This window comes from Taeniopygia guttata, chromosome 4A (genome assembly GCF_048771995.1).
Source record: "Taeniopygia guttata chromosome 4A, bTaeGut7.mat, whole genome shotgun sequence".
In the NCBI taxonomy this organism is placed as follows: domain Eukaryota; kingdom Metazoa; phylum Chordata; class Aves; order Passeriformes; family Estrildidae; genus Taeniopygia; species Taeniopygia guttata.
In genome coordinates this window covers 7,720,607-7,740,993 of record NC_133029.1, presented here as the reverse complement: position 1 = coordinate 7,740,993, position 20,387 = coordinate 7,720,607, and the positions used below count along the sequence as shown (strand labels likewise).

At 43.2% G+C, this 20,387-nt stretch overlaps 1 long non-coding RNA gene across 1 annotated transcript in view; it reads left to right on the top strand.

The window, feature by feature from the left end:
* The window catches only part of LOC116808426 (uncharacterized), a 33,381-nt gene that overhangs the window by 8,153 nt on the left and 4,841 nt on the right, over positions 1-20,387 (top strand). Inside the window, exon 2 of the long non-coding RNA XR_012055978.1 lies at positions 18,851-18,935. This is a non-coding gene — a long non-coding RNA (uncharacterized lncRNA). The remainder of the gene's footprint in view (positions 1-18,850; positions 18,936-20,387) is intronic.

Here is a 20,387-nt window from a genome sequence, read left to right as displayed (position 1 = left end):
AGGATTTTCGATAATTAGATTCTTTCAGCTGTAGTTTTTCCTTACAGTTTTCAGTCACCCAAATGGCATTGAAAGTATTTTAACATTATTTTAGATTAACAGATTTTTTTTATACCAGTGGTACAAATTCAGATCTGTAATTTTGCCTGTAGATCCTCTTCTATGATGTGTTCATTTTTAATACCTGTTATGGAATTCATATATGAGGAAATAGGTATTACAGATTACTTTTATTTCCACTGTGGTGTGTTCCAGTCTTCTTAGCAAGCTTGTGGGCAGTTTTGTTCAGATATCTATTATTCATCACTTGCCTGATATGTGCAAATGTGGATGATTTTCAAAAGCTCAGCCATTTAAAATCAACAGGTTTTAACATTTTGCTTTTGGTTTCCCAAGAGAAGCTTGTTCAAGGAAAGTGCAAGAAACCAGCCAAATAGTTCAAAATTCTTCCTGTGGGGCGATCAATCTTTCTCAAATAGAATTGTGACCCTTGGCATGCTTAAATTACTATTGATTTAATGGTAAAAAATACATTTTTATTAGTTTTTATTTTATTTGTCCTTTGCACTGAGATCCCTCAAAACCGTAAGTATCTATACAAACAATTTATGGTCATATAATAAATAGTCTTCACAATTTAATTAAAAAGTCAAGCAGCATAACTATTTTTCAAGCCCAATGAGTAAAGATCCTGCCATTTTTATGTCATAAATCAGGATACAGAATGTCAGTTTAATCTCCTCCGTTCTCAGCTGATGCACCCATGGCATAACACTGTGTTGATATGAGCACTTGAGCATTTTCTCAAATGCTTCAGAGTTAGCCCAGGAGGTGTAGTAAGCCCAGGCTGTGTTTATATTTCTTATTGCCCTCAGGAGTGGATGATCCCTGCTCCTTGCTGGTGTGTCTCCTGGCTGAGCCGTGTGTGGTGGCAGGTAATGATGGGTGTGGCTGTGGTCCCTAAATAACAACCTCTGGCTCTTGGCACACGACAGTGACCTTTCCTGGATGTGGACATGCTGTTTGGTGACACAGATACCCACCAGTGCCCGCTGGCATATTGCCATCTCACTGCTGTAGAACTCTTCATTGGATGCATTCTGCCATTTGTCACAGAAAATTGCTGGGTCTGGTCTCCCACTGTCCATGGATGGGCCAGAGAGACGTGGCTGCCTCGCTGGGGGGTGGTGAGGGGAGTGCTGCTCTCCTCCTCCTGCCAGCACTCACTAGGGTGCTGTTTATTACACAAGGTTATGAAATTATCTTCTGCTTCAGGCCTGGGCAGACTGGCCTTTTGTGCAGAAATTATCTGTTAAATGCACCTGTCCTTTCCAAAGGGATCCACAGAGCTCTGCAGGACTCATGGAAAAGGGTGTTGGGTCTGCCATGGGGTCCTTTAACTGGGACAGAGGGGACATTGCAGCTTCTTATGGGAAGAACATGATCCCCTTGGCTGTGGTGTTAGTATCTGTGCATCATTTCAGCTGTGATGACCGAGCTGGGTGCCCTGTGTGGCACTGGCAGCACTGGGTGGCTCCCAGCATGGTGGCTTTGCTGGGGAGTGCCGCTGTTCTGGCACTGTCAGATTCCAGTTCTGTTGCTGTCTGAAGAGGTTTCCATTTCAATTCATTCTGATGGCTGTGGAAAGACATTGGAAAGACTTGTTTCATGGTCAGTCTTGCCTTAACCTCCTGTGCTGCACTCACCTGAATGCAAGGTTTCTTACCAGCTGCAAATTCCTGGGTGTCCCTGCACTTACCTGTGCTGGTGTCTTGTTCTGCTTTGTAATTCCAGAGATTTCAAACAGAAAATAGATATATGATTTCTAAGGTCAGATACTGGGCTGAAAATGGCACATGTGGACACCTGCACATGGGCTCTGTGGGACCTGCTGGTGTACAAGTACCAGTGACTACCTGGATCTAGCTCAGATGGTGTGGTTTACAATGGGAGCTTCAAGAAGTTTTCCAGATTTATTCAGACTGCTGGAAAGTACCATTCTGACAGCCCCTTAGCACAGGATTTATTCTGGAGAAGGGAACACTGATTGGGGATCTCATTAATGCACATAAATATCTCAAAGGCTGGTACCAGAGGATGGTAACAGATTCTTTACAGTAATGTCCAGTGACTGGACAAGGATAAACTAAAATATAAGAAATTTCACCTCAACATGAGGAAGAACTTTGGATTGAAGATGGCAGGGCCCTGGAACAGGAAGGTCATGCAGTCTCTCCCTCCATGGAGACCTTCCAAAACCACCTGGAAATGTTTCTGTGTTCCCCCTTCCAGGTGACCCTGTGCTTGGTAGGGGGGTTAGACTATAAATAGTGGGTGAGCAGGTAAGAGATGCTGCCTAGAACCCTGCCAGCCTGATCATCAGAAAAATCAGTGACTGGAGCATTCAACGTGCAGGGAATTGAAATGAAGTTCAAGTGAGGCTGAGTAGGTGTTTGTTCAGCAGCTTGTTTAGACTTTAATCACAGTTAAATCTTTTAGTTAGATAATTGTTCTATCAGCTGATAGTTGGAATTGTATTGAAGAACAATATGCTAAAACACCTTCAGTGGGCAGCAGCAAAGGAGATGAATTTGGATTCCTTCTTGTTAATTTCTTGCTTATCACTGTGTCAGTTCCTGTGTTTTCTGATTACTTGAGTTGCATGGTGTGCATTTTCCTCTACAAACACCGACTCCAAACACACATTTACCACCACTGCCTGACATAATAGCTTGGGAAGCCAGGGCTCATTATCAGAGGTCAAGGCCTCTGTGTAATTTGCCTTGGATCAGGAGTTGTTGTTATACTTCCAGCTGTGCTGTGGGAATTGGGACTAATTTCCTAGTGATAATATGCCTGCGTTTTCTATTTATATAGTTTCAGGATTTGGGATCTGTGTTTCTCACAGGCTTTGCTCTACTAAATGCCAAGTTGCTAGGTGATTTCAAAACCCTTGAAGTAAAGCTACATACATTTTTTAAAAAAATAAATTAATTTAAGCTGTGTTTCAAGCTATGTTTTCTTCATTTTATGGTGCTGTGTGCTGGGACAGAGAGCATTACAAGTCTAAAGGGTTTTGTGTGGTCTTTCTGTAGGACACAAGCCATCACAGGAGGCTGTGCCCCCCAAAAGCTGTTCAGTTCATAGCAATGAGCCCTGGCCTGTGCTGGGCTGGAGGTGTTGGATGCTCGGGCAGCTGGAGGCTTTCCTGCTTCCAGCCCTGCAGCTCCCTGGGCTGAAGCTGTGGTGAGGAAGTCTGTCCACACTGCAAATCATGAGATGTACCAAGTTCTCCATGTCGCCAGGGAAACGTCCAGTTATAGACACATCCCTAAAGCTTTTTGCCCAGCTGGGCAGTCCCTCATGGACTGAGCAGTCCCTCATGGACTGCCAGTCTGGCTGCTCTTGGTGGAAACTGGGACTGTTACTAAGTCTGAGGGGGAAAACTGACTTTGGAGACCTCAGCAAAGAAGACTCATACAAAGGAAATGAGAAACAAAGAAACAAAAAGTGATGCGTTTTGTTGTTGAGGTTTTTTTCTCTCATAAGAATGGAAGGCTTTGTTGGCATTTGGGGATTTGCCATGCAGGTGCCAAAACCAGTGTGTCCTGGGCAGAGGATTGCAGGGATTTGGTGGCCTCCCTCCAAGGCTCAGTAATTCTCCACAGAGACCTCAGGGAGCAGAAGAACCAGTCCAGGTGAGCACCAGGACAAGGGGCCAAAGCCCAGATGTGAGGGGCTGCCACAGGGCACACAGCCTGTGGAACAGCCAGTTTGGGGAATTAAAACAAGCTTCCCACTGAGCTGACAGCTGGGTCCTGCTGCCAGTGAAGCCACTGGCAAAGCACTGACTGTTTTCTGGGGCAGGCAGGCTGAGCCAAAATTGGCTGCTGCTGTGCCTCATTTGCATGGAAGTTAATTACCTACATCTTCAGGTTCACTTATCTTTATGGAGATGGGCATTAAATCTGGCCCCTGCGGGTTTCTCAGTCCCCTCTGGACTGGTTTCCACAGTCTCTGAGGCATGGCCCATTTCAGGGGCATTTTAGTCTTACCTCTGCAGAGAGAGCCTTGGTTGGTGGCAGTCATGTTGTTTTCCCTGCTTTATTATTCAACCTGTATGGAAATGTGCTCAGGACATGGCAGTGAGGTGGAAAATCTGCTTGGACAGGTAATGCACCTGCCAGATATGAAACTTGTAAAGGATTTTCTGAATGCAGCTCTGACCAGGATTTCAAATGGAAATATTCTCTCTGAGCAACGCCAGGAACTTTGTCCATCTCTGACTTTGGCCCTCCTTTGAGTGGGGGATGGACTAGAGAATTCCACAAATACCTTCCAGTCTAAGTTATTATTGGAATCCTTATTACAATACTAGAAATTTGAATTAGTAATAATGGAATGACATATATGAGCTCTGGGTGAATGTAATTAGAATATATCCCATAGCATCCTCATTTTTCCTCTGCTCAGCAAAGTGAGATGATAAAAGTTCATGTGCTTTCTATAGACAAATATTTGTGCAGAGCACTTGCCTAAATTGAGCTAAAAATCCAGGTTCTGGTTATTCTAAATGCAGCCTGCAGTGTTTGAGTTTTTTGTTTGGTTGGTTGTAGGGTTTTGGTGGTGTTTTGGTTTTTTTTTTTTAATTGCAATTTTTCATTTGTACTTGAATTCACTAATAAAGGGATTTTTTTTAATGTTGTATTACAAATCATGAATCTGGTAATGAATGTTTCAGTGAATGATTACTCATTGCCCATGGCTCTCTAAGCTTATTTCAAGCTGTCTGCAGCTGTGATTCTGCTGTGAAAGTTTTTATAATCCAAGTACAATGTAAAGTCTGATGTGGGTCTTTAAGGTGAAAGGGAGACCCTCTCCTGAGATAAGCAGCTAATTTTCCATGTTGGTGTTCCCAGTGATGAACAGCCAGCTGATCATGCAAGTTGTGCATTCAACTGGGGAATACTGCCTGGTGCCAGGCATTTCTGCAATGGTACAGGGTGTCCTGGAATTAATGGGGCAGCAGGGCAGTAGCTGGACTGAAATGGCTTCACCATGCACATAACCTCTGAGAGCAGCCCCAAGTTGGGAATATTTTATGTCTTTTTATGAATATTATCTAAAAATATATCTTTTCCCCTGTACCTTTGCTTTCCCTCATTCATTTATTGCTGAACTAGTTTTATAGATTTAATATTAAAGATTTACCATTAAGAATCAAATGTGGTTTTCCTGAAAGATGATGAAAATTTTGTGTCCTGTAGTTTGCATTTGGACTGTTTTCAGATGCTCTGCTGTCCAGATTAGTTAATGGGTGGCAGGTTCCTGCTTACTATTTTCCTCTATTTGGCAATGGATGGGGAGCAGAAAGGCAAATGAGAACAAAAACCCTCAAGTTAGATTAACAGAAAGATTAAAGCTTTTAAAGGAGAGCTGACACTGTATGCACATGGTAATTATTAGAAAATACATGCACAGATTAAAGAAAGCTGGATAAGAGTTGTAAAAAACTAGGGAAGCAGCTCCAGTGTTTTTATTTATAGAGGAAAATACCTGGGGTGGCAAGAAGCAGCATTCCCTGAGTTGCAGTGAGTTAAGGACTGTGGAAGAGTTTGCTATTTAAGCTTGTAGGCAGGGGAATGCTGGAGATATAAAAAGTCCACAGGGTGAAAGGTGCACAAGAAGACAGTAAAAACTGTCCAGAAGGAAATAGGTAATATGAGGGGAAACATGCTTGAACCTATTCTGGAATACTCTAGGCTGATTTGTATTGAATGCTCCCTTTTTCCTCCCCTCTTTTTGGCTTTTACTAGCTTCTGTCTATTTCAAGGTTTAAAAAATGTGTATCTATTTATTTTCTAAGCACAAGAAGTCGAAGAGCTGAATTTTGGCTGTTAAGCTAAAGCAGCCTAAATAAATGATCACTGCTACATCAGGCAACAAGTGTGCATCCATCCATGCAGCCTTGAGAGGGGAAAATTACTTCTTTTTCATAGGAGGACTGAGTTGGTTAAAACATTTAGTAGTTCCTTCTGTTCATGTTTTATTGTGAATATTGGCATTCTCCTCTCAGCAGGAAGGCAGCACAGATTCCCTTCTTGGCAGCAATTTTAAAACCAGCCCCTTTCACCTGCACCCACCTTTGATAGGCAGCCTGTGCTGTGCTTGTGGCCAGAGGTTCATGCAGATGTTGATGCCTGTCCACTGTTTTGTTCTGTCTCTGGCCTGCAGCTGCTGTTTTGGCCAGGGAATCCATCTGTGGGGTTTAGCAAGGCTTCACCCCACACCTTCAGGAAGCCACTGGATCCTCAGTTTGACAGGAAGGTGTCTTGAGCCACCCTCAGAGTGAATGGCTTTGCTAGACATGAGTGCCTCTGGACAAAAGCTGTTTTCCATAGGCCTGTCTTGCTCCCGCTGATAGATGAGGTTTAATTGAGACATTTTAGCGAGTCCCTCAAAGGACACACTCCTGGCTGCCTGCAGGGGAGGTGCAGGAGAGCCATTTCTTCAATTGTGAGTCAATTTGCCCAGTCAAAATTCCTTGAAAACACTCCTACCTTTTTGTCCTGGCAGACATAAAGCTCAAGTCCCCTAACAGATTCAAAACACCTGAATGATCACAGTATTAACAAAGTATAAAGAGTTCTATCCTTCTCTGTCATCTCAATGCAGCTAAGAGAAGTATAATGCCAAATGTAGTGCCAGTGACAAATGCAGAATAACTCCAGTTGCTGATGGTACAAATTGGATTCAGCTGCAGCTTCACACACGCTGAAGAAACTGGAGAGAATAAAAAGTCTGTTTAACACACTTGAGTAGTTATAAGGTAGATAGTCTTTCATGCCCATTAATCAAGGACTAGGGGAGAAATTCAATTGTTCAACACTCATTAAACCTGTCCTTGCTGCTCTAACTAAAATACACTTTCACTTTGGAGCCTTCCTTAAAAAGATAATGCATCTAAGTTGTATTAAACAGAGTCATGTTTGGGTTTTGCTGGGTAATATTTTAATTTGCAAAATTGCAAGAAAGGCAACACTTGGCTCATACAAAGTGTGAGATGAAGTCTTTGGTTTGAAAAGTCCTCTCTTGAATTGACCCACCTGAGGTCAGTTCTCCCCTCTGGAAAGCCAGGGAACAAAGGAATCATGCCAGAGACAGGAGAGGGAGAGGCTCCCAGGCTGCTCCAGGGTGTGCAGAGGCAGAGCCCATCCCTGGCAGTGCTGGGAGCTGGGAATCCAGCTTTGTCTGTGCTGAGAAATTTGGCCACTGTAGCAAAACACAAACACAGTTCCAAAGCTGTTTTAGTGAGCAGAATAGGCTCAGTTAGCAAATGGAATTAATGCTGGCACTATGTATCTCTGCTGTTGTATTTTGCCAGCAGAGAAATGTGGCAGATAGAAGCAAGTGTATTTTTTTATTTTTTTAATTCCACCACTAGTAGAGCTTGGCAGAGCCTGGTGCAAACCTGGTGTGAGTTGCCAACCCCATGGCTACTGGCATGGAGGGAGGGATTGAAGCAAGCACCAAATCTTTCCTGGACTCACTGATAAGCTGAATATGGGCACTAAGCAGAGGCAAAACCTCTCTCAAACTCTCTGTCAAAGGACTCCTTGTTCCCAGAGGCATCTGGGAGAGGAAATATTATGCAAACTCCAATTCTCCAGTGCGGTTTTAGGAGTATATCTGCTAAATTCAGGGGCCTGGGGATGGGGGGAAGATCTCCACAAGCAAAACATGCCAAAAGAGTGTCCAGAGCTGGTCACTGCATGCTTGTGTCTCTGTTGGGTTCACGTGGCTGCTGTTGGTCCAGGTGCCATCAGATTCCCCAGAGTCATGCATTTCAAGGGGAAAAAAAGGGTCTTAAATATTTTTTTCCTAGCTTTCTGCAGAGTGTGGTCTCCAAATCCCTTTGGAAAGGGAAATTGCATACTGGGTTTGTTGTTGGGCTTCATGAGTAGGGCATTTTTCTGCTCTATGGTTCAGTATGCTCTGTTTCTCACAGCTGTTAACCTTGTAAATGTGGGGATTTGAGACTCAGCCATTTAAGCAGTTTTAGCTCTTTCCTGGGGCTTGATATATTTTTCCTGAAAATGCATCATTACAAAAGTTTATTAGGAGAAACTGCCATTGGCAGAGGTCTTTTCCACCATAGCCCAGATCAGGTATGTGATATTACTTTTAAAAGTCAGGCTCCTGGGCTGGGGAGGGAGAGATCTGCCCTTTTTACCTGCTGAAATCAGCAATGACTAGAAGCTGTCGAGTGGTGATGGGATAGGGATGAATCTGAGTAAGGAATAGAAATCAGGAAAGGATTAGGAATAGGAATAAGGAAAGAAATGTCAAAAAAGGAAGGCTGAAAAGAAAGGCAAATAATCCATTTGTTTTATGAGACAGGAAAGACCTGTGGGATATTCACTGGAGTTTGTTGGGTGAGATGTCACCTCCACGGCTCAGGGTAGCTCACTTGCCTGAGAACAGTGCTGTGGTCCTGGGAGATCAAAGCCATGGAGCAGTGGTGCAGCCTTTGCTATTCCCATCCCACTCAAGAGGCAGGATTTTCTTTTCTCATTTTAATTTGTGCCACTGCTGACAGCAGCATTTGCCCAGGCAGAAGTTGCTCTTACAAGAATTACGTTCCTTTTCTAAAATTGCTTCCACCACCGAGTGCTTAAAAAGAAATCGAATGGCTGCCATGCCAGCCCTTAAATGAGAGCTGCTCAGAGAGCAGCTCAAGAGGTCTCCAGAGAAGCAGCAAATAAAAAGTCTTTTCTGTTTCTGGATTCCTATCCTGCTCTGAAGCAGGGCTGGGAGCCAGCAGGGTGGGGGGAGCCCTGTCTGTGGATATGGAGCTGAGGACTGGGCAGGCTGGCTGGGCTGGCTTGTATTGAGAGCTGACTTGTTCCTTCTCCCTCCATGCTTGGCTTTCCTTTTGATTTTAAAAACTCTATTTGGAGCCAGAGCAGCAAATTTGAGGCCAGTTGTGTGAAGACAGTGTGGGGAGAGACCTGGACCAGAGCATGGCTGTGAGTTAGGATGTGACTGGTGGAGATGAAGCCTGCAGGGGAGGGAGAAAAAGCCAAACGCTTTGGGTAGGGAATGAGGTTGTTCTTTTCTGCCTTGGCTGCCAGGGGGATGGTGGGGGTTGAGAACTACTGAAAAGCAGAGTTTTTCTGGCAGAGGGATGCAAGCCTCCTGACTACACCCCGCTGCAAGGAGGATTTGGCACCCAAACAAAGTAATTCCGTGCCGAGGCGCTCTCTCCCAAAGACTTGTTTCAGGGGAGAAAAATAAAGGGAAGGGGAAGAAAAACAGCCATCAGAAACCCTTAGAAAGAGCAAGTCCTGGTGAATGCTGCACTGCAAGCTTTGAGAATCAGTGGTGACAATTGCAAGGTGCTGCACGAGGAGAGCAGCGGGCACAGAGCTCCAGGTCACTTTGCAGACACCGGGGCCAGGCTGCTGGGAGCTGGGCGAAAAGCCACGTCACCAAATGCAGAAGTAGAAATGTCACATTGCAAATCGTGGGACAGGTGACAGCCCTCCAAATGTCACAGTGACACTGCTAAATAGGAGGCCCAAAGCTCAAGGGTGCCTTGGGAGAGGCGCCTGCTGCTGTTTGGTGAACGAGCACAGGGGCTGTCACAAGGGCAAGCAGTGACAGAACAAGGGGCAATGGCTTCAAGCTGAAGGATGGTAAGTCTAGATCAGATATTATGAATAAATTAGGGAGGTGTTGGCTAAAGAGACTCCAGAGAGCCCATTTTTCTGGAGGAAACTCTTTGAATAGCTCTTTTCCACATCCATGAAGATTGAATTACCATTTTTTTCAGTAATGGGGTAGAATTAGCGAAAGTAAATATTTGACTTTGAATCCATCAGATTGTAGGAAATGGAAGAAAAAAAGTAGTTGTAAAAAAGGAATAGAATGAGTGTTTGCTTCATGCTTATTTAACATTATTTTCTATTCTCAAAAGCAGGATGTTGACTTTATTGTCAGCCAAACAGACTATGGTGTCTGTAAGCCTAATGAGGACTGCTGTACCCCCATGGATGGGTAACATAATTTCATATCCCAGGAAGTGAGAAATCTCCCAAAAATTTTTGATTGCTGCTGAGAAGACATTGCTGGCAATTCAGGACTAGGATTTCAGAGAACACCAATTTTTCAGCAGAATATTATGAAGTGTTGAAGAGTTACTGAGAGCCACTAGTCTAAGGCTGATGTTATTTATATCCTCCATGTCTGGTGAAAGTGATAAATCTGCAAAGACAGGGAGGATCATATCCTGCAGCCCATACTGTAAGGGCATTTCTTACCCATAAATTGAAAACTAATGTTTATTTCTCTTTAATTAAATACTCCATTAGCCAAAGACTGTGTTAAAATATTTAAAAGGAAGTAGTGTAATCAATATACCAACTGTGCCACTGTAAACATATCTCCCATGCAGTAAGTGCCAGGTTTTCTTTCCTTGGAGAATTATGAGTGCTTTGAAAAAGACAGGTGGGACATTGTGGGTTGAGATGGTCTGTAAATGCAAAAATAGAATTTTTTTCTTACCTCTCATGAGGACACTTCATCAAGCTGGTGTCTTGGTAATGCTCAGTGTATTAATTGATTCAATTTTTTGGGGGGGATAGGCAACATTTCTCCTAAAATCTTCATCTGCTTCTTAGGTATGTTTGTGTGTGTATATATAAAATTATTGTCCAAAGCAGAGGATTTTGTGCTTCCATTAGTTTTACTCTTCATGTTTATTACATTGCTCCTCTGTAGCCACTGATGGCCACTCAAGCAGAAGAGGCTTCACATCTCAGAGGCACCAGGGCCTTTCCAAAATATGCCCAAAATAGAAGGGGAGGGAGGAGAAGCCTGGCAGTAACCAGGTGGAGGAGTGCAGAGATTATTTTCTTCTTCAATCTGGTTAAAATCAGGCTTTAAACCACTGAGGAAATAAATGCTTTTTTTTCCCCGATAAAATAAATATTCTGCAGCCCTTCCTCTCCCTTACTGGTACCTGGAGGAGCTCAACCAGTATCATAAAGTGCCTGATTTCGTGTCCACATGTTCTCAGCAGATACTTTCTCCCCTCTTGTTATTGTCTTGCAAAGCATCCATTGTACTGTGGTAATCAAGGGGAATTTTTGCAGCCACTTTCTTTCCTCAGAAAAATATTCCTAGTGGTATGATGATAGGAAAAAATGCCTTTTGTGAAGATAATCTATCAGATGATTAGTTTACATGTGATTTTAATGCCAAGAACCTCAGACTGCTTAAAAATAATAAAAAATGAAATGTCAAGCAAATAAAAGTTAATTAAATACACAGTGAGAGAGGCTTAATTTTAGTCCTAAAAGGAGCTGAAGCTTTTGCAGAACATCTCTACAAAGGTAACACAATCCCTCACTGCAAGGCGTAAAATACCCCCCACTCCCTGGCAAGAAATGAGCACAGCACCTGAAGAGCATCTGCACTCCAGACACCACCAGATGTGGAAGAGGACATTTGCTGGGGGGGTTGGAGAAATAAAAAAGCAGTGAACTAACACAGACCCTCCATGAATTGTTGCATATTACTAATATTCTTGAAAATTGTCACACAGAAAGAGCTCTGAGTTCCTCCAAGCCCAATGCAACACAAGATTTAAAGGTCAGCTCTTTTCCCATAGCAGTCCATGGAGGGTTGAGCTCCAGGCTCTCCCCAGCATGCTTTTTTTTTATTTATTCCAGCATATCAGCTGTGCTGAAGCAGAGGAGAGCCAGAAGAGCAAATGAGACAAGGCAGCAAATACTGCAGCATGGGCAGGTGGGTTTCTACTGAAACAAGTGTTTGCCTGGGCACAACAGCAGAGGATTTCATAGGAATGTTCACTTCCCTTGCTGGGACTCCTAACAAAGGTAATAAACCAGTAATTAAAGGCTTCCCCATCACCATAGCTCAATCAACGATGCAGCCAAAAGGTATGAAAGCCACAGAACAAGGGCTGTCAAACCAAAATGAAGGGATACCAAAGCAAAATTACAGTGGTGGGTGGGGCTCTTCTGGTGGGAAACCTCCTGCCCTGGCCAGGATCCCAAGCCTGCTTAAATGTCTCCAACCAGTGGAGAAGGCTTGAGGCTATGGCCAAAATAAAGACACCAGGACTTGTTCACAAACACCCCTAAAACTCACCATGAGGGTTGTATCTTCAGGCAGCACAAATGCCAGGAAGAAATGGAGAGAGAAGAGATATTTACTCCGCATTTTATTTATGTTAAAGGGCTGTATGCTACACTTCCTGATTAATTTTGAAAATATATAAGTTAGCAACAGAAGATATGAGACATGATGTATTTAATCTTGGAGTCTACAAGGCTTTCCTCACCCTTGACCCATCAATGATTTATGTGTGCTGTGGAATGTGCTGACTTTTTTAATGGATGGGTAACATAATTTCATATCCCAGGAAGTGAGAAGCTGCCCAAAATTTCAGAGCTTCAGACTGGTGGGTTTCAGTCAGGCTCTTTTCTTTAGTCTTTCTCTGCATTCTGCATGCTTTTTCTTAGCACCATCTAGGAAACATTTGCACAAAGTGGATGGTATTTTGGTAAACACGTGTAATCTTTAACAATATAACAGCTTTGTTAATCACTGTAACACATAAAATGCCCCTTCTCTGAGCTGGCCTAGTTTGGAGGTTAAAATTATACAGCCTAAAAGGGAAAAAAATACGGGGGAAAAAAAAAGTGCTCTCATTCTGTTTGTATTATTTTGCAATACAAAAAGAAGAGAAGATCAGTGTCATTGGGAAAACAGACTTCATCTTGACAGGTAACTTTATTTTGAAATGTAATTATTGGGTCAGACCCACAGCATGGGTAGCCCCTAAGACTGTGTGTCCTTGGAGCGTGGGAGAAGGAGCAGGGATGAACAAGGGGATAATAATACAATGACTGTTTTCTTCGTTTTGCTTTCTCTGCACTTACAAAGAAGTCGACCTTGTTGCCCTGTTGATGAGCTTGCAGTGCAATGCAAAGAAAAGCAGCCAGCATTTGCTGTTAGATGCACAGTGCATTAAATCCATGAAGACATGAGCATACAGGTCCTTTGCTGGGTAGTGGCAGGCAGACAGCAAATATACCAAATCTTTTTTTGTGGGTGAGCTGTGGGATTACCTGTACAACTTTATATGATCACTCAGTTATAGATAAGGAGCACTTTGGTGGCTTTCCCACCCATGACAGACGGCGTGGGCTGGCAGTGGGAGCGTGCAGTGGGCCAGAGGCAGCCCTGCTGTCCCTGCCATGCTCTCCTCTCCATGGCTGTCCTTTCTGGATGCTCTGACTGCTCTGGCTCTCAGCTTGCAGGGACCTGCACAGAGCTGCCAGCCAGCCCAAGGCAGGCAGGGGTGGCACCGATTAAGTGCCTTTGCTAATGATGTGCTATTAGAGGGGTTTTAACCAATCCTGGGAAAGGACTTTTGTTTTGCTGTTGAACTAGTAAAGATTTGAATTACTGCTTTGCCCCTTTCGTTTCCAAAGACCATGAGCATGTTGGCATTAGTTTCACCAGTCAAGAGGTTTGTATACCCCATGCCTCGACTGGCCATCAGTCTCTCCTGGTGCTGTCTGTTGTCCCAGAATCTCCAGTGACTGTGCAAAGTGCTGGATGCTGCATGCTCATTCCAGATTTATCAGTGCGATTTGCATAGACTTAATATTTGTGCCTCACTGATGTAAAACTTGAATATTATTGGTTTATTAACTTTTTTGGTGGGGGAAGGTCATTATTTCTGCTTTATGGAGGTGTTTAAAATGTGCAGAACCTGATGTAGATGCTTTGATTGCATGCATAAAAGTTGTAGGAAATATTGTAATAAAGCTAATAGAGCAGATAGTAAATGTCTTCATGTTTGGAAGGATGTGGATGTGCTTTGTGTTTCCTGATGAGTGGAACAATTTTTCCATAATCAGGGTGTATTTCAGCTGCAACCTTCCCCACATGTCTGTGTGAGTTGGTAAAGGAGCAAGTGTCACTTTTTGTGAGGCTGGGTCTGCTTCTGGCAGCCTTCCACCACCGCCCCTTTCAAGCCATGGTCTCTCCTCTCACATACCAAGCAATTCTTCAAATTTTCTCTTTCAGCAAGCAAGAAAACATCAAAACTGGCAAAGATTTAGTACCAAAAATGCTTTCATTTTACATGCTGGTAGGATATGGTTGTGTTAAAAAATATATTAAAAAAATAAAAAAAGGAATTGTGCTCTTTGGAGTAAGAGAACAAATCAGAAAAGCATGAAGGGAAAATTCTCCTGCCAGATGCAATCTATCCATACAAACAAATCTTTGTGTTTGTGATCTCCTACAGCTGCTGAGGGTGCAAGGTGAGGAAGAATTGGACTGGACAAGGTTAAACAATCTTTAAATCCTCCTCTGGTACTGAACTCTATAATATCCTACAAGATCCGTAGTTTATCTTTCATATATAGAGGTTTGTAGTGACTTATTTTCAGTTTGTGTGTTCTGAACTAGTGAAATGAATGAATGCTGCACAATTAATTAATTTATCAATCACATTCAGTAAATGGATTGTCTGATCTGAAACAGAGAGGGAGAAATTAAACAGATTAATGTATTTTCTCAGCTGAAGCAAAAGCAGTGATCAGAGCTGGATGAATTAACTTGGAAATGAATTGACATCATTTCTGCAGACACAAGTAGTTTCTGTCATGTTTGAGGTCATGTTATTCACTGTCCATGAAGCAGTCAGGCATGCTGGCAAAGCTGGGACTTTTCAGAACATCAGCCTGCGTGGTAATTCATGCCAGTCTGCCAACATCCATCTTTTATTGGCCTTTATCCTTTCAGAGGAGGAGGAATGACTTGGTGTTTTCATCCCTCTCTGTCAGTGCCCAGTCATTACAGGAGAAACTGATGATGGAGCCAGGGTGTTTAATTCACAGATCACAGGAGTGCAGCAGGGAAACCTTCCTCCCTCCCTCCCTCCCTCAGGAGGAGCCTCCCTCTGCCTCCCAGCCAGGAGCCCAAGCCCAAGCAGTCCCTGCAGAGGTGCCCCTCCAGCACTCAGGGGGTGGCAGGAGGGGAGCAGACACACTCTGCATTGACAGATGTGTTCAGGACTGCGGGCTCCATAAGGAACGTGTTTTCTGGGCAAGCTGAACCGGGTATGGTCCTAGAAATAGACACTGCTGGAGGCAGCAGACATTCCATGAGCCAGGCAGAGCGTGCCTTACCTTGTATCCCATCATTTTTTGGAGGGGGCTGTCACACCACTGAGCTCACCTTCCTGGTGCCCTGCTGCTGGGAGATGGGGGAAGACCTGCTCGAGGAGTGGAAAGCAGAGGGGAGAGTGGCTGAGAATTTGGGAGATGCAAACTGAATGACTTGAGTTCTTGGTGAGCTCAGAAAACACATGGAAATAGGCCAGCGGGGTGCAGGCTGCCTGCTTGTTGTCAGCTCCTGTGGTGGCAACCAAAATTTGCAGAGAGACCTGAAAGGTCTGGTTTTGGTTCATCTGGGCCTCTGAACTGGTGAAAAACAGATACATTCAGGAGAGAGAAGCCTGAACTGGCAGAGGCAGTGACTTCCCTGCCATGGGCAATGTTGTTGGACTGCTGCCCAGAACTCTTGGGTCACCTCTCAGGAGCCAGGCTGAGGGGAAAGGAGCAGCCAAGCTGGTCCATTGGGCCATCACCTCCTTTTTCCTCCTGAGTGAGCTCACAGCAAGTGGAGCTCCTGTCACGATCCGCTTGTAGCGGGGTGTCGTGATGGTTCATTAACTGATCCCAAAGTGCAAAAAAAAGGTAAACAGCAGGGGACTATCAGTTTAATCACAACAAATGCACTTTTATTAGGGGCCAAAACGTAAATGCGATAGTGGGGCCAGAAAAGAGACAAAAGCATAGAGAGAAGGAGAGAAAAGAGGGGGATGGGAATAGCAACCAACACAGGCGAGGTCCTCACAGGTCCAGACGATGGGGACTTGTCTTGCTGTGTTGGGGAGATTCTCCAAAGTCCTGCTCAACCCAGGGGTCTAGTTATAGTCCGCAGAGGAAAAAGGGGGGAACATGCAGAACAGTGAGAGTCTATTGAAATTGCTGTGGGGGCACAGGTGAGTCCACTGAACCACCAAGGCAGGACGAACACAATGAAGAATAAGTCCACTGGAGTTACTGAAGAAGAACAGGTCATGTCAATAGTGGTGTGACCGCCAGAGTCACCCCAACAGTTCATTTGGCTCAAGGATGGAGAGTGAAGCAGGAATTGCAGCAGCTGCCCTGTGCTGGGTCCATGCCAGGCCTTTGCCAAGTCCTTGCCAGGCCTCGTTCGGAGCTGTGGCACGGCACAGCGGCTGCACCTGCACTGCCGCCTTCTCCAAGGCTGCAGTGGGGGAAGGGGTTCCTCCTCGTGGCAGGCACATGGGGAATGAGGGGGTTCAGACAGCCTCTTACAGCTCCCAAAAGCAGGAGCCTGCCCAGAGTGAGAGCAGCTCCCTGCCAGCCACGCTCCCCTCCCTGCCCAGCTCCTGCCAGCTGAGCTGCTCCTGCTGCCAACCTCTGGCTTTACTTTTGTGCAAGCAAGTTACTCTCTGAGAACACAGAACTGCAGAGCTAATCTCTGTTCTTAATTTGACATTAAAGTTTATTTTCAGCAAATTATTCAAAAAATCCACAGCACAGCTGTTCCACATTAATCTTTTCCTTCTTGCAGTTTTTTCCTTTGGCAGAAGGCAGTTTCTGTCTCTGTTAGTTTATTGCAGAGCCATGTACAAGAGACAGGAGCCTGATGAGCACTTGGGGCAGGGAGAGAGTCTGTGGAGGTGGGTTTCACCTAACAGGAATTTGGAGAGGAGGTGGGGAAGGGTATCCCATCACCTGAGACATCCCTGCCCCAGTGCAGGTTAGGGCAGGGATTTCTGGAGCAGAGCCACACCAGGCTGCTCTGAGGAGAGAGGACTCAATCTGAATTATCCTGCCAGCTTCACCACTAACAGCTGTAAAGGCAGTGCATGGGCCAGCTCATTTCCTTTACTGATGACAAGAGGAATTAAAGCTGAATGCTTCCTGAAAATCAGATTAGTGCTGTGTTAGTGGGCAACAGAAGGTTGCCTCTGGGTAACAGTGTAAGGTCAGAAATTTAGTTTTAACTTTTGAAATCACCCTTTGGGCAGCTAAAAATGATGATATAATAGCTCATTGATACTGTATTCTTGGAAGTAAGTTCTCTTTACATAGGTCCTTTAGCCATTAAATAGGTGATTTGAATTAACCATTAACTGTTATTGAATTTGGTTATTTAATATGTGTATTAAATAATAATAATTTAAAATAATAATGATATATCATATTTAATTATTTAATTTTGCTATTGAATTAATTACTAACTGTAATGAAATATTATTAACTACTACTTGAATTGACTACTAACACACTACAAATTAATGCCTTTGAATAGCACAGGCCCAATTTGTAATGCAAAGTCAATTTGTGTAGGTACTTTTAAGTACATGGTTTGCAGTTGTTGTCCCCTTTCTCAACCCAGTTACTCAGAAACATGCCTGCACTACTGTGAAATTTTTTTTAAAGTAATTTATTTTTCTGTGCAGCTCTATCTTCCCTTGTTAACAGACCCTGAAACAGTTCAAAGCAGAAGGTGTATGGGCATTCAAAGTGGGAAATGTAAAATGTGTGAGCTGGTAAATGTTGCATATCTCAAGATGGAGAGTTTAGCACAGACAAGAACTGGAAAATATGTACAGTATCATTTTTGCTACAAATTTAAGACTGAACTCTTCTGACCCATACATCCTGTGTGCTGCCATATGATTTGATGCAGCACAATATTGGCAGTGCTGCATACTGGAAGGGAAATATGTGTCTTATTAGAAAATGCATCTGGTTGGAAATCAGGTTAATCTATTGCATTTTTTAAAACATCATATAATCTTTAGAATCAATTTACATTTACCCTATTCAGTGGCCTAAAAGCCATGGGGTGTTTCAAAAGGGATATTTTCCTGTACATTGAATCCCACTGGAGTCTAAGACAGAGCAGTGTGACTTTCAATTAGAATCGTATGGCAGTGCTGTTTGGGGAGTGGAAGCCATGTGCAATAACATTGAATTAGGACCAGTCTAGGAAAAATACATTTGAGCAAATTTCATGTCTGTTAGTTCAGACTCCTCTTAGGGCCAAAACACTCACGAGGTACTTGGATAAGAAAAAGGACATAGATATTGATTTCTCCCACCTCATTTGGTTGGCACGATGCTGCACAGTAAAGATTAAATTTTCTTCAGTTGTTTTGAAAAAGATGCAAAAGGAGAAGTGAAAGGAAATGGCAGCTGATAAAGATATACAGCAGGTGGGGCAATGTGGTACCTTGCAAATCAACTTTGTAAAATACATCTTAAATGGAGGAAGGATGAAGTTAGGAGGATGCATGTAAAAGCAGAGGAAAGAGTGGTACTAGAGCAGGAAAACGTCAGTGCAGGAAGGCAGAGATGTGGCCAATGTTTCAGGAGGAAGATCTGGCATCTCCTAAGTTTATGGAAATGTTTTTGTTGGATTCCATGGAACCAACATTTCCAGCTTTTAGCTGGTGGTGCCATGTTTTGAATCTTGAGCAAGATGCTTTTCTCCCTCTAAGCACAACTTGCAGTGAATAGTAACATACTTCCCAGAACCAGAGGTGATGAAATTGTCTTTGATATGTTTCTACCTTCCCTTTAGTTCAAAGATTTAATCTTGGCCTCTGAACCACCCACTCTCAGAAACATGTCCTCCAAGCAGACTTAATTCCTATTTAATTCCTATTTCCTTAATTCCTATTTCCTTATCCATTTAGGTCTGTGTGAATATCTACAGGAAGAGAAAACCCACCTGGTTCTCCCATCTGGCTGTGTTTGATATGGAGCTAGGAAGAGTGGTTGGTAAGCATAATCTGGGATAAAAGTGCTCTAAAAATTTTCTTGTCTTAAATCTGTTCCAAAGATCAGAAAAAAACCTACAAGATGTCAATTTTGATAAAGTTAAGGAAAAATTGTGGTTTGGGTACTATTTGATGAAATATGCTTCTACATCTGTTAAATAAAATTAATTCTTTAATTAGCTGCAGTAAGAGAAGCTTTTAAAAAGACACAAAGTCCAATTTGAGCCACTGAAATGAAAGAAACTTCAAAAATTTAAAATATGTTGCATTCTTCCTGCAGTTTTACTTATATCTTCGTATTTTTGATTCATCTTGTTATTCTGAGCTAAAGGGTTCATGGGCCTAGAAAGCTGTAAGCAAGGAGAGAGCAGCTGGGGGAAAAGGAGGCTCTCCAGAGGATTTGTAGGAAGATGGATTTTCTGACATCCAGGTTGTTGTGGAGAGCTGCTTTATCTCCCCACTGCACCCCCTGACACCAGGGCTTTGTGTGCTAAGTCCAGCAACCAAATTTCTGCCCCAGTCACAAAGTGTTGGTTTCATCTGGGGACACTTTGTGGCTTCTGCAAAAACACATCCTGAAAGCATTTTTCTTTCATTTTGATGAGGAGTGGGAATACTTTGAAATCTCAGAAAATGCTCAGGTTAAATCATACCCCACTGAGGCAGCACCTTATCAAACAGCACAGCAAGGACATGCCCTTTCTTTAGGCAAGTGGAATCTTTCCTGAGCTGTCCTTCTCTGTACATCAGAGCAGAGCTGAATCTCTCCAGGTAAAATGGAAATAATTTCCTCTTGACACAAGTTTATCCTGATGTAAGGCTTAATTGATAGCTTGCAGGGCACTTGTGTTTTCCAGGCTGTTGGTTTTGCTTTAAGCACAAATTTACTCAGTGATGTGAATATTTTGACAACTCTGCCTATCTGTGCTCAGGAACTGCAGTTTGGTGTGAATTTCCAGGGTGTGTTGACCCAGTTTTAAAGCCTAAAATGAGCATGCTCTAGACTGATATGGAAATACTGTAGTTGGCAAAATAAAACAAAGAAATGGTAAATAATCAGAAGTAGACTACATTCTGCACAAGAACTTTTAGGGGAGTTTTGCTTAGCTGGCAGAGGTGTGTTTTTGTCCTTAGACTTTCTCCAGAAGGTAATTTTTAAAAAATGGTGCAATTCAGCTTGAAGAAACTTGTCATTCTGACCCACTTGCATGTCCTCATGGATACCTCTCTTCAGCAAATCCCTGCCTAGCTGTAAACACACAAAAATCAACATGTCAAATCAAAGAGAATTAGTTTTCACATGTTACTTCATTATTCTTTTGCCATCCCAAGTCTAATAAATGTCTCATTTAGAATTCTCTCTCACTCATATTTGTGGTGTTTATTTTTATGTGCTTATGAAAGCTTATTTTTAGGCAACTCAAGGCTCATTCTTTAAGAATAAAGAAATCCT